The 14,258-nt window shown below is 42.8% G+C and overlaps 1 protein-coding gene across 9 annotated transcripts in view; it reads left to right on the top strand.

The window, feature by feature from the left end:
* The window catches only part of NLGN1 (neuroligin 1), a 383,440-nt gene that overhangs the window by 61,825 nt on the left and 307,357 nt on the right, over positions 1-14,258 (top strand). For 3 of the 9 annotated variants that reach the window (XM_083848867.1, XM_083848865.1, XM_083848857.1), the window contains exon 1: positions 7,067-7,795. The exons of 2 other annotated variants lie outside the window; for them this stretch is intronic. The gene's annotated coding sequence lies outside the window, so the exon portion shown is untranslated. Of the gene's footprint in view, positions 1-7,065; positions 7,796-14,258 lie in introns of those variants that run through there. 4 more of the 9 variants (XM_083848866.1, XM_083848863.1, XM_083848862.1 and 1 more) reach the window with 3 other exon arrangements.

The following is a 14,258-nucleotide window of genomic DNA, read 5'->3' as shown; positions in this document are numbered from 1 at the left end:
ATACACCTTTTTTACTCCTCTGATTATGAAAAAAACCTTACAGATACTTCTTGCATTTGCCATCGTATGATTTCTTGCCAAGTCTCTGAGCTGCATATATGCAACACAATCCCTACAGCATTGTAAACTCTGAAAACAGTTGTGAACAAAGAAAACGAGAAGCTGAGATGCGTGCAATTTGTGCATATTAGTATTGAATCACACCCGTCGTACAACACTAGAAACAAACTGAAGCAACATCAGCGGCCAGCTCGGGCATGCAGGAAATGCAGCCACGCTGCCTGCACCCTCTACTGGCTGATGCACAGACCACAAATGGCTTTCACTGATTTTTCCTCAGCTGCAGGAGAAATCCTGGAATAGTATTTACCAGCAAAAATAAAATAGCATCATTATTAAAAATAATAGGAATTTTGAGTCTCCTATTTGTCTGGAGCAGGAAAGGAAGTGAAAGGTCTGAGAAACAGAAAACTAATGCATCCTTTAGTCTTGGTGGAAAAACTATTTGTAGAGAACCACTGCACTCACTTTCTACAACAAGAGAATGCCAAAGTTTGCCACAGAGAAAGAGATTAAACTGTATTGTGCTTATTCTGAATGCCAGAGACACTGTTCATTTACTTCTGCAAATGCCAGATGTGGAATAAAAAAATTGTATTCTGCGACCAAGACCTTCTAGAAATTTGAAGATTAAAATTCAAAGTCATGTCTTTCTGGTTGTGGGATTCCGTTTAGCCACAGACAGGTGTTATAAAATATTTGTACAGATTTCACTTACAGTTCTTTCTAGCAGGCCTTGTATAAAGGACAACCGAGATTTCAAACTCCATGTAGAGTGCATATTGTAACATGACCATAGTGTATAGAGGATAATATATTCACCTGGCTTATGACATCAATTAGATAATAGGCTCACCACAGTTGTTCTTTTGCCTTGTCTTTCCTTCTTTCTCTCTCTTTTTCTCCCTTTCTCTCTTCTTTCTTTTCCTGCATGTACCTAATGTTCCTGAACATTGCAGAATTATTATTTTGGAGACCAAAATCTTCCTTTTGTAGAACAACAACAACAACAAGGAACATTTGGATAAATTCCATTTTCTCACAACTTCAGTATCTGCTGGTTTTCATGTGGGCAGACCACTGTTCTGAGCAGTCAGCAAGATAACCCCGTATCTCTGCCTACAAGGATGCGAGCAAAGGCTTCCTGAGGTTGTTTTTTCTCTTGTACCATACAGAGGTATCCTCAAATATTGTGCACAGAGTAGTGGTGCTGTTTGTCCCTCCAGTTTTCTAGTGGGGTTTGGCAGCCAGATACTGCAGATGTGGTACGATCCGGTGTCTGTAAGTGCAGCCAGAGACACAGCAGTGCATCATCCAGTACACTCCCGTCACACAGCTAGGAGGAAGACTTTTGCTGTTGTTGGCCTGCTATTAAATCACCAGAAAGACTAGATTTTACAGGAATAATATTAATGGGCTGTAAATAATGGCTTGTTTATACTGCAATGAGATTTTCAGAAATCACAAGTGATTTGGTCTGCCTTCAGTTTACTTTCTTAAGAGTAACTTTATTTTCAAAGGATTAATGTGTTCCCCCCAAGGCCTGCAGTCATCTGGTAAAGATGACATTTCTTCAGGTCCCTCAGGTTAGGACCTCTTTAGGTCGCTCTGCCTTGGAAATTCTTGGCAAATTTATTTTTTATTTTTTTAACTCTTTGCATTATCTGTATGTTCTTGCCTAGTAGACAGTGTGGTTTGTCATTGCATGGTGAATCATGAGCTTTAAAACATGCTAAGATAAGCAGGTGAAGGTATTGCTGCTTGTACAGTGGTGTTTTTATATTGATATTATCTCCTGGGTTCCTCATCACTACTGAGGCTGATTAATGCCTGCAGAATATAGGGAGCTTTCTCTTTCAGAGTATTTTTCTGTTGGCTCATTATTTCCTAACGCTTATTATAGCAGTGTTTCACAAACCCGTGGCGTCGACTGCTCGGCAGAAGCAGCAGGCCCCACACGGCTCTCTCCGGCGCCTGGCCTCTCTCAGAGGCCCTGTGAGTGCCGCTGCAGCACGGAGCCGCCGCTGCACCTGCGACGGCTGCGCCTGTCGGTGCCAAGCAGCTGGGGCTGGCAGGGCTGGCAGCGCCCGGGCCCGGCTGCCCTGCACAGGCAGCTCCTCGCCAGAGCAGCCTGCAGGCCTCCCGCTCCTCCCCGCCTCCGAGCCTTCTTCCTCCTCCTCCTCTTCTGTGTGAGGAGGTGGTCTCCGTCCTGGCGACTGAAAAATCAGAATGGGTTAAATGGAGATGAAGTAGGAAAGGCAAAATAGCTTGGCCCAAGGTCTCCGCACGGTCATTGGTAAAGCCCCTGGCCGCCAGCCCCGTAACCAAACCCAAGGCCTCGCCGCCTTCTTTTGGGTGCGGCTCACATACTGTAGGTTGACAGTGGTTTACAGCTCTTTAGGAGTGTTTTCAAACCGCATCTCTTTTCAGTTGTGAGGAATTAACTGGGACTGCATGGGTTTTAATTAATGCATCGTGTTATCTGATGCATCTGAACGGAAATTTTAAGAAATATCTTCGCAACGTCGGGCTCTCTTGGCCAGGAGCCATAATGACAGCCAGGCTAATTATATCGGTCACTGAGTTATCAGTGCAATCGTAACTGGAGGCAAACAGACTCCAATCAAGTCAAGAGAAACTGGAAGTAAAATAATGATATATTTCACAATCATCTTATTACTGACTGATTTAAATAAGGACCTAAAATGCTTTATCAGTGCCGAGAGAGTGTCAAGGTTTCAGCAAGTCTTAATTCAAAAAACTTGAAGCTTTCCCTGCTTATGGAAAGTGGCTGGTGGAAAAGTAAAAGATGTTCTTCATTAAATGCATGCAGGAAAACAATTTACTATTTTACTTGCAAATGCTAACAATCCAGCCTACGTTTTTATTTTTCTGCTCAGGTCAGGTATCAGGAAACAATCACAATTCTCTGATAAGGTTCCTTTAACTTCCATTTAATTACACTAGAGATGAAGCTGGCTCATAGTTCTCTGTCCTTTACTTACTGGGTCAAAAAGAGCACAAACTGCCTGTAAACTGATGTGGCGTACCACCTTCTTTGGAGAACATCCCCATATGCTTTAAAATTCAGCATGTCAGAGGTAGTGTGCTGTCGTAGTACCCTTTTCAGCTATAGCTTTAAGCTAATTTAATTAAAAAACTAGCAATAGATTGGCTTTCACATAGTGTAAACAGAAAACTCTTTTCATAAATGCTTTTTGTAATTAAAAAAAATAGGTTAGCCCCATGTTTTTCTATATTTGGTCACTACTGTCTTCAAAGAATAACTGAAATTTTGGAAAGGGACAGAGCCATAAAACTCTTCTGGGCTAAAAGTATTCACAGCCATATAAACAAGGAAATGGATTTTATAATTAATTCAGAATTCCCTGGCAAGCGCACTAGTGTAACATGTTGTAATCTACTGATGAAGTTCCAGTAAGAGCACTGGCAGTGGCTTTCTGTATCAGCATCAGTCCTTCACCAGCACCTGAAAGAACCTGAGCTTCTGAATGTCAGAGCGTCCATGGGCGGACCGTGCCTGTCCATGCATCTGGTCGAGGCAGTGCAGCGTTCAGAGGTCAGTCTGCAGGAGGAGGTCTTGTATTGCCCCCGTGTCCCACGTGCCCTCCCCTGTGTTGTAGGAGCTCACTGCTCTGAAGGGAATTGCCAGTGAAATGTTGAGGCTGAATGGGCATCTGACACCTTCCAGGCAAGCTTTTAATCCAGGAGGATTCGACTTCACAGAATGCTTTGCCATCTATCAGACTCTTGGTCATGGCTGTTAATTAAATGTAGATGCAAAATGAATCTACAGTGCAGAGATACAACATAACCAATTAAATATTCCAGTACAAGGTGCTAATGATAAAAGGCGAATGTCACGGAGGACAACCTGTATGATGTCCGAATACAAATCCCACCAGATGACACAATGTACGATTCCCATCACAGGCCGGGAGGAAGCGAACCGCCGCTGACCCTGACCGCTGAAGTCAGGCACGGCGGCAGCGGTAAGGACAGATGGGATGTGACAACAGGCTTGGGGACTTTTTTGGAGGTGAGTGAGGGGATTTGAAGTTGAAACACTTAGACTGCGTGCATCGTGTTTTCCTAACTCTTGGTACATGAAAGCCTGGCCGTTCCTGAGCGATCGAGTTCTTTGGATACAAGGAAAGCATCACAATTTTTAAATGTGGTTGTTTTTATTAAAGAACAACATTAAGTAAAGCAGGTAAGGATGAGTGCTTGAAGTGACGGAGGGACTGTCAGTCCCCTGTATCTTTGTGAAGAGTCTCAAATGGCTGTGGCACGAGGAGGGACTGAGTCTTTAAGGGACTCTGTTCTTGGCAAGGTTAAACCAAATGAATAGCAATAACTAAGCAGCTGTGGCTGACTAAAGCAGCTTATAGACAGGCATTATAATTTCATTAAAGGTTTGGCAACTGGGGGCAATCCAGAGAATGTAAACGGACAGGTGAGTAATCTTAAGTAAGTTTCAGGAAATCAAAGAAGATATTTAATGAAGTTACTTGCAAGAAACAATTTAATGAGCTATCTTGAGACAAGCAAATTAATGAGTAATTAGAATGTTATATATGTAAACAACCCTACCTTTTCTACCTATTAAAAAGGTTAATATTTTTTTCTTGGGAAATATATCCTGAACAAATCTATATTTAAAAGAAAAAGATAATACTATCCTAAGTTGTATGTTTCAATAGCTCATGAAATTTCTGTCAAAGAAAAAAAAATCTTACCAGTAATACTTCAGATGTGTACTTTATATACTTCAGATATGTATTTTAGCTTGCTTTTGCTGGTTGGTAGCTTCTTTTTTTCTTTTCAGTGTTTCATTGTATGTTTTGCTCTTTTTTTGAAGTTAGCTGTTTGGATGAGGGTTCTATGTAGGGCTTCAGGTTCTCAAAACAGAGAAAGAAGCAGAGAATGGATGGAGCAAAGAGTTAAATTTTAGAGTATTACAGGACACTGGACTGTGCATTTTCCGTGGATTCTCGGTCCAGCCCTAAGCCCCTTCCTAGACCTGAAGCCAAATCTTGCCCCCACGATATCGTTCTCCCCTTTCCCCAGCAATATTTGGGATGTGAGGTGAGCTGCTATGCTGCTGAGGTCCCTGGGGGGAAGAAGTGAGGAGAAGCACTCAACAGGACGAGCGGAGTAGAGTGAAAGGCAGTGGGAAAGTGAATTATATTGGCCCCACCACCGGGGATGGGCAGAGCAAAAGTAACGCCATGCATGAACTGATATCACACACAAACTGCTGTGAGAGGGAATTGAAGGAAACCTTAACCTGCTGAGCAACAACTTGGTGTCACTTCTGCACGAGTTAAGATGGGTTAGGGTTGGGGGAGACTTGACTACTAAAGGTGGGGTTGTAGCAAATTGGATGGGAGTTTTGTCCCCCCCAGAAGCTATGGTAGAGGGACAAATGGGTAGAGTTTTCCACGTAGTTAGCAGGGGGCAATAACCTTACATGATTCTTGGAGCACTCTGATGGGGTGTTCACACGATGGCTTGGGGAACCTAGGGAGGCTTCATAGGTCTGCCCTGAAGGAGCGAGAGGAAAACTGGACAGCTGGATTCCACTTGCTCATCAAATGAAAACAAGGGTGTATGCGTTTTGTGTCCTCATTATTTCTTACATTTCAGTGCAAAAAGCTCCACCTTGAAGATAGATTTACTCCAGGCTCTTATGCAGATGAAGAATGGCAGAATACCTCACCTGGTATTGCCCTTGTTGGTGATAGTTTTAGGTTGTAGCCACCATCTGTAGCTGGTGGCAAGTGACTGATATTCATATGCACATTTTCTTTCTGGTTTTGAAACCTTTTTTTCCCTTAGTGTTCCCTTGAGAATAGCATAACAATGTGCACAGGATTGCTCTGTCAGCAAAGACTATGCCTTTCCCCCCTTTATCTGAAAGCCATTTGCTTTCAGCTGCAGTCAAGAGAGTTAAATTTCAGAGCACCGAAGGATGCTGGACTTTGACAATTAATCATGGACTATTACAATTATTGATACTTACCAGGTGAAAAATGTGCCCAGGACAGAATTATTCCAGTACACAGAAATGTCACAGGATGAACTGCTGCCGTGTGCTGTCATTCCTGCCATGGACATTTAGATATAGATCCTCAGTGGGACCCGGAGACGTAAATAGCCCGGCGTGGCTGGGACTGGCCTGCGCCCCGCCGGGACGTGCTCTCAGGTGAGGGGTGTGAAAGCCCAGAAAGTTTTTGGGCACCCTCAGGCCTCGCCTGGGGCTTGGATACAGGAGTGGGTGTGCTGTGCTTGATTAGCGTCAATATTTTAAAGCGAGGTGGATGTCAACACAACAAAATACAGGTTTTTAGCACAATGTGAAGGGGAGTCTCTCTGCAAATAACAGATGCTAATGAGCTCTCTCCAAGAGGCTTAACTCAGGATGCTTATAATCTTTTAGTTTGTGGTTGTGTCTGTTCTTAAAAAATGAATAGACCTTTCAGAATTCAAAGGACTATTTTCCTTTCCCTTCTGATCTGGCCTTCCTTTCTCCCACATACTCTGCCTTGCCAACTTTCCCTCCGTGCCGCGATCCTAGAAGACACGCGGGCCAGGATCAGGGCTGCTTCCCTCAATTCAAAAATAAAAATTAAGCGTTGAGAAGCGCTTCAAAAATACAGAAAACCGAGAAACAGCGTGCGAAAGCCCAGAACTCGCGTGGTTTGTGTGCGGTGGCAGCCGGAGCGGGAGCAACCGCTGCTGCCGGCCGCCTGCCCCCGGCGTTGCGCGGGGCGCAACTCGCTGCGCGCTGCACCGCGGGGGCGCAGCGCCCGGGGGGGGGGGCTGGGGGGGCACGGCTGGGGGGGCACGGCAGCCCATGCCAGCAGCAGCAGCGTGAGGCTGCGGGGAGCCTCCCGCATCGAGCTCCCCCCACACACCGAGCCCAGGCTGCTGCGCTCCGGCCGCTCCGACCCCGGGGGGAGCCGGGGCGGTGCGGGGCGGTGCGGAGCGGTGCGGAGCGGTGCGGAGCGCGGGGGCCGGGGCTGCCCGCGCTGTTCGCCGCGCCGCCGCTGGGGGTATCTTTGTACCATTTTTCATCCAGCAGCAATTCGGAGTGGAAACGTGGAATACGGGGAGGAAAAAAAAAAAAAAAGGCCAAAAAAAAAAAAAAAAGCAGGTTTCTCGGCGGTTTCGGCGAGCCGCGCATCCATCCAGGAGCCAAAACAGATTAACCCAAAAGCTTGCCCCCCCCTCCCCATCAGCGGCACCCCCTCCCCTCCGCACGCACACTCACACCCCGTTCCCATCGCACTCACACTCACACTCACCCACCACCCTCGGGGCACCGGCGCGGCTCGGAGCCCAGCCGGCGGCCAGCAAGCGGATGGGATTCGCCTGGAGGGCAATTTCGGACCGGGGGCGAGCTGTTGGATTAGTGGGATTATCTGCCTGTTTGCAGCCGGGGAGAAGTAGCGTCTGAGCGTTTCTCTTGCTTCGCCTGATGGTCGGATTTAAATGGAGGTGGCTCGGCGCGGATGAGGCTCCGATCCGGATGGGGATTTCCAGCCCCGAGCCGAGGAAAGGGGAGAAAAATACCTAAAAATCCAGCTCGTTGCGAAGTGGCCGGGGCGCGACTGGGAAACCTCCGGCACCCGGCGGCTCGCAGGGAGCCGGGGGAGGCGAAGCTGAATTACAGTTTTCAGCTGCGATTGCAGAAAGCGGCCGTGAACTGGTAAATACTTTGATGCTGCCGGCTGCGGGGCGAGCCCGAGCCGGGATGGGGCCGGGATGGGGCTGGGGGGGGGGGGTGCGGAGCCCCCGGGCAGGGCTGCGGTGCTTAGCCCGGGGGCGCTCGGCAGTGCGGGTGTGCGTGCACGTCCGGTGCCTTGGGTTTTTTCCCCCTTTTTACATTTAATTTTTAATATTTTGGGGGGTGGGAGCGGTGGTGGCAGGGCGATTTGCAGCCGCCCGTGCCCCACAGCAGCCGCCCCCCCCCACCCCCCCGAACTTTTCCTGCGAGGGGCGAGCTCCGGGGCTCCGGGGGGGCCCTGCCCGCCGCCGCCGTCCCCTCGCTCGGGGGCTGAGCGCTGGAGCCCCCCGCCCCTTCCCCGCCGCCGCGCTGGCCTCGTCTCCCCTGGCTGAAGGAAAATCAATTTTCAGCAGGCTTAATTAAAATTAATCAGTCAAATTACTTAATATTAATTGACTTATAATTAAAGCCAGAGAGTTACCTTGGAATCAGCAGAAAGGATGCTATCTCGGAGCATCCTAAGGATGCGTGCGGTTCCAGATCAATCGCATTAAAATAATTGTTGAAATAAACCAAAACAGAGCCTCGTCTCAGCGTTGCGTTCCTGCTGCTGCAGGTGCCACAGTCTGGACAAGCCATTTTCTTCTGCAAATTTGCCGACCTTTTTAAGGAATATCATTTTAGTTTGACACTGCTTTTGCTTTCTGGAAGGCCAGCTTGGTTTAGCTTTAACAACTATGGCATTAAAATCCACTAGTAAAAAATGGAAATATATCTTATAGATGCTATAAATATCAGAGAATGTTTTTAGCACATTTAGATGTTCTGTGAATTTGAAATGAAGCATTTTTTTTTCCCCAGCAGAAGTGCAAGAAATTGTTTTAGGAGATATTTTTTTCTACTACTGGCTCTCACTGTGGCAATATTTGCATTTACCCAGAACCTTAGCAGGACCAGGCTGCCCTGGTAAATTCACAGAGGTAATATATATCTGAAAACATGTATTTGCAATAATGCTCAAAATAACTTTTTTAGGCTCCCTGAATTCCTAGGTTATTTTTCCAGTTTGCTTGTTTTTACAGTAGGAGCATTTCTGATGCATCTACAGATTATCACTGGTGAAAGAGCAACACTCTGAGCTTTGGGAACTTCTCTACTTTTTCTCTGGGCTGGCTTAATTGAAGTAAAGGATACTTACGAAATTGCACGCGCTTTATTACAGGCACTGACAAGTGAAAGACCTTTGTATGATATAAAAGAACATTTTAAAATAGAGCCCATTACTCAGGGCCCTGATTTTCAGAGATACTGATTCCCATTGACTGCACTGAGACTTGTGTGGGTTCAACAGCTGTAAGACGCAGCCCACTTTTGCATCTTTGAAATTGGATTTGCAGATGGGGAGCCAAATGCTAAGTAGCCATGTTTGGAAATACTGTTTGGGTGTTTTTTTTTTTTTTCCCTTCCCTTCCCTTCCTTCCTTCCTTTATTTATTTATTTATTTCCCTTCCCTTGTGCATGATGCGGGGTTAAAGAAGGCTACTTCTTAGTTACTTTTGATAAATGACACCAGTTTTCTTAGACTACAGCTACAGACTGCAGCAATGTAGCAAAAGCAGCTTTGCAGTAAATGATTAGGGTGTCCTTAGGTACATATGAAAAATCTCATTTATTCTGTATCCTTCATGTGAATCATATGCAGACTGCAGGAAGAAAAATGAGGCTCGGGATAATCATAGTAAGTGTACTGGGAAGCAGGATTTGGCTGAACACCTCTGTGTTGTGATTAACTGAAGTAGCAACGAAGCCATCAGAGGATGTTCAGGCTGTTTAAGGCAGGGAGTTGTGTAGAAGTGAGCAGGAGGGCTGTCACCCTGCTACTGCTTTGGTTATCGTACCCCTTTTTCTATGGTAGGGTAAGAAGATAATATCCTAGCTGTTGATACTTAAACATCCTTAACAAAGTGGGTTTCCTCTGGATTATTTGGCTGGAGGTGGAGCAGTCTGCTGAGGAGGGTTATTTAAAGACTGGGACAGAGCTGTAGGCAGATAAATTGATTTGCAAATGAACGGAGGATTTGAACATGGTAATGGTGGTAGTTTTATTTTTTTATCAGTTTGCATATTTAATATCCACTGGCATACACACAAGCACAAACCACTCTAATTGTTCAAATGGAGTCTGGGGAAAAGAGAAGAAAGCAGAGGCTTAGATATGGTCTCAGTTTGTAATGGATTGGCATGCCTTTCTTTATTAAAAGCAAATACACATTCCTTTCTAATAGAGACGTGGAGCTGTATTACAGATCCTTGGCTAGCTTTGAATTATTTGTTTGCTGTCATATTTATTATGTTTTTTTAATCACATGAAAAAGAAACTGTTTAAAAATTAAATAGTGAAAAAGAAGGGCAAAAAGAGAGACATTCTTTGAAAGCAAATAGTGAAAAGACAATATTTTGCCAGAGATTCAGGAGAAATCTTTGGGTATTTCTCCTAATAAAAGATGGGCAGTAATCAATCTGATCCTGTAAACAACATAATTTCTGGTTAGTCCCAGATAGCCGTCCATGGTAAGTATAATGGGTAATGACAAAAAATAGATCCTGACTGACAAATAAATGCTGTTATAAAAGCATATTTCCATTACAGTAGTCCTGTTTCTGAGCTCTGCCTTAGGAAGGGCTGGATGCAATCAGAGGGGGATGCCTCTGCTTGTTGCAGAAGAGTTTATGTGGAACTGGGAGTGGACAGAGGGGGTACCAAAAAAAAAGAAGCTGATGTGGAAACTTCATCAAGTATTGCACATTGAAACACATCCTGTAGTTTTAATGACAAATAATGACATTACATTCCCCAGAATGACTACTGAATTACAGAATTACAAGGAGAAATCATGTTGACTTCTTGGTGACTCAGCTGCACGTTTCCACCTGCTTCTGAAGACCCCACGTTTTCCAACAGACATTGTTTTCATAATTATGAATCACCAGTTAATGATGTGCCGTGTATTATCCAAAGATAAAAAGTGACTAGTTGGCTACTTAGTACCATCTTGAAGGTTTCCTGCTCACCTACTCTTACATGCCACTGTTCAGGTAAAAAAAAAAATAAAAAAAAAAGGAAAAAAAAGCTGGTGGTGTAAAGTGACACCATCTGTGTGAAACCAGGGGACACTGCACTTGTTGTAAATATCCTTTTGGTGATCAGTCCATGTAAAGTCCTGGCCTGCATACCTCCGTGTAAAGTGTTTTTTTCCACTGCTATGGGCAAATGAAAGATGAGGCCATTAAAAGAAAAGCAATTGGAGCTCCCTTACCCCCGTTTGTGGAATTCTTCTGTTTTGTTCTTGTAACATTTTCTGCATAATCAGTTTTAGTGCTGCCTTTGGGTAGTCTGTTACTTTCCATTGATGCTTGGTTAGGTCTTCTGCACCATTATAAAGGAGAATCTAATGCTTTGAAATTAGCAACACGTGCTTGTAAAAGCATAAAAATGATCAAGGACACTTTAAAATATTATATTTCAAGTGACTCATATCCCTTAACCAAGCAGAGAACTTAAAAGGCAATGTAAAAATATATTGTCTAAATCTACTCAATCACATCCTGCCCAGAGATTCCATTAACCCACTTGTTGAACTGGTTCTGGGAATTTAATGAGGGGAATACAGTTATGGTGTATTTTGTACTTTTATTTAATTCCATCTCCTCTGAAGCTTTCTGCTTCGATACCTGAACTTCAAGTCATTCTTCGACTCTCCCCTTCCCAACACTATCAACCAGTTCCAAAAAAAATGTTCTTGAAACCAGTAGTTTTATATAGATACATAGCGTTAGAAATATTTATGAGGAGGGATTGACTATTTCTTTCAGAGAAACCCTACTGTATAAATATAATGAATGTTTTGGCATCTTCAGACCTGTGTAAAGCAGGCATCATGGGGTGGAGCTTTTCTTTTTTCAGAGCAGTAACTCAAGCCCTGAAATAGTCACCATGCAGCCCCACTGCTGGGTTAGGAAGCACTTCTGTCACTGGAGTCATGGTCAACATGACCAGGACATGACCACAGTAGACCTGAGACTAGGTCCATAACTTAAGGAAGCGCCTTTCTCACAGATGGTAGTAGAAAATGAAACCAGGACAAGGAGTTGAATAATAGGAGCTACACATGAAGTCAGATGGAAAGAGTAAATCTTTGCAGACATTTAATGGTGTTATATTCTAAGCTTTTGGGAAATTTTATTTGAAATTTTTTTACAACAGTAAATATAGTCTGTGCTATATCCTATTTCTATTTTGTGTGAGAGAAAAATTCCCCGTCTATGGCACAACACTTTACTGCTACCATTACTGCAGACTTTATAGATCAGAGATGTGTCAGCATGTTAGCTTTAGCTGTAATGCTTTTTTTGTGTGAAACCTTATGGGCCTTGCAGCCACTTTCTCATACTGACACTCATAAAACGTTCAAGTTCTCATATTTATTATTTAATTTGCTTCCTATATAGAACAACAGAGCACTTCAATACATGAATGTGAAGCCAAAAATGACAGGCAGGCATGAATGGGACTAATGAGTTTTAATAATGCACATATTAGAAACTGCTAAAGGAAGTTTAATTAAGAAAAACAAGTTAAGCATGAAATTCACTTTGGAACAAATGCAAGTAAAGTCACAGATGTACAGAATGCTACATCACAGGAAATGCATTCTCAAGTTGATGGATCCCTATAATGCCAATATTGCAGTCTAAATGTAGTGTGCACTCTACAGTTCTGTAAGCATGGTAACACCATTCAAGAGCACTTTCGAACTTGAGTTAGAGATGTTGGGTTTGTGATTAACAAATTATATTTATACCTCTGTGGCTTTTATAATGAGCTGGAATTTGATCTCGATTACACTGATGGAGCTGAGACCAGGATCTGATCGAGTAAGATAAACATTTGCTCTTTTTTTTTTCTGCCACAAGGAAGTTTTTTTTTATTTTTATATATTTAAATTCATCATATTGAAGAGCTAGCTATTGATTCAACTCTACAAGGATTTTGTATGGTTTGAAAGTTTTATTATATGGCATCCAGATAGATGAGCAATTCATAGACAAATCTGAGCTCATTCAAGCATCTTTGTTTTCAGTTATCTGTTGAGAAATGGTACTAACTGTATTTTAGCTTTTTTAATCATGAATTCCTAATGCCTCAGTATAGGAAAATAAAAAGTGGCATCTTTATTCTGAATCTGGTGTGAAAGCTTGCCTTAGGTGATGAACTTGCATTAAAGATAGCATTATTGTTGGTATTATAATTGTATTAAAGGTAGTTAACAAAAACCAACTTATGTTTCTCATATGATTAACCTTGGTGAACCAAGGGTTGGCCATAAATATAGGTCAGATAGTGAACTTTGTTACTAATTTTGGAACTTAATTTTTCACCTGTAAGAGACAGAAAAAGCACACCTAGTTTCAGGGATCTTTGTGTGAGTTCTGGTATACTCTGCTGGAACGATCAGATGGGAAGTGTGTGTATGTTTTATAAAGTGTTAATCAAAGAAAGTTAAATTAACTTGGCTTTATACAGTGTACAGATTTCAGTATTGAAGATCTTAGATGGGAAACATCTGGGATATTTTTTTTCTCCAGTGTGACCTATGACTAGGATGAGTTCACTTCAGTTTCTAGAGTAGGTCAAAAAATCTTCATGTCCTGAAGCACACTACTGTCATCAACACAATAGCCATCTGATCATTTAGCTGAATAGCTGTAGTGCTCAAAAGTGAGTATAAATGTGGTCCATTTAAGAGTTAACCATAAGCTGCTAAAAAGAATAAAGGTTCACTTCAGTGCCCATTATATTCCAAGCCAGTGCATCTGTCATTTTTAATTTAAATCTGTATTACTTAGCTGTCTAAAACTTTACACATAAGTGACAGAGTTACCCACTCTTTCTGTTATGGGTAAAATCACCATTTCGTTACCTACTTACTGTGCAAAATGTCAGACAGTTACAGTCCACATTAAAAAATTGTGGCCAGCTTCTGGTAATATAAACAATTACTTCAGCTAAGAAGTAGAACTATTTTAAGAAAATGATTTATTGATATGAGTAAATGGAAGATGATAAGACTTAAGTGACCCTCTTCTTCTCATAGGTTTAATTTGTCTGATTCAAAAACAGCTTAATAGAAAATTATGATCAGAAGCCTTCCTATTTTGGCAAACTAAGTTGCAGAAATTATTTAAAGAGATCTTTTGATCATGAAAATACTAATTAATAATGAGTTAGCATTAGTGAATATTCCTGCTAATGGGGAAGAACAAAAATATAGTGAAGCTGAAAAATACATGACAATTTAAATGGGTCTTATATCATCAACTCGGTTTAATTCAACTTTTCATTAATTTGTGCTTCACTGTGTTGAATAATGTATTCATATATATA

Source organism: Anser anser (assembly GCF_964211835.1).
Source record: "Anser anser genome assembly, chromosome: 9".
Classification (NCBI taxonomy): domain Eukaryota; kingdom Metazoa; phylum Chordata; class Aves; order Anseriformes; family Anatidae; genus Anser; species Anser anser.
Note: the sequence above shows the minus strand (reverse complement) of the source record. Positions and strands in the feature narration are given on the sequence as shown.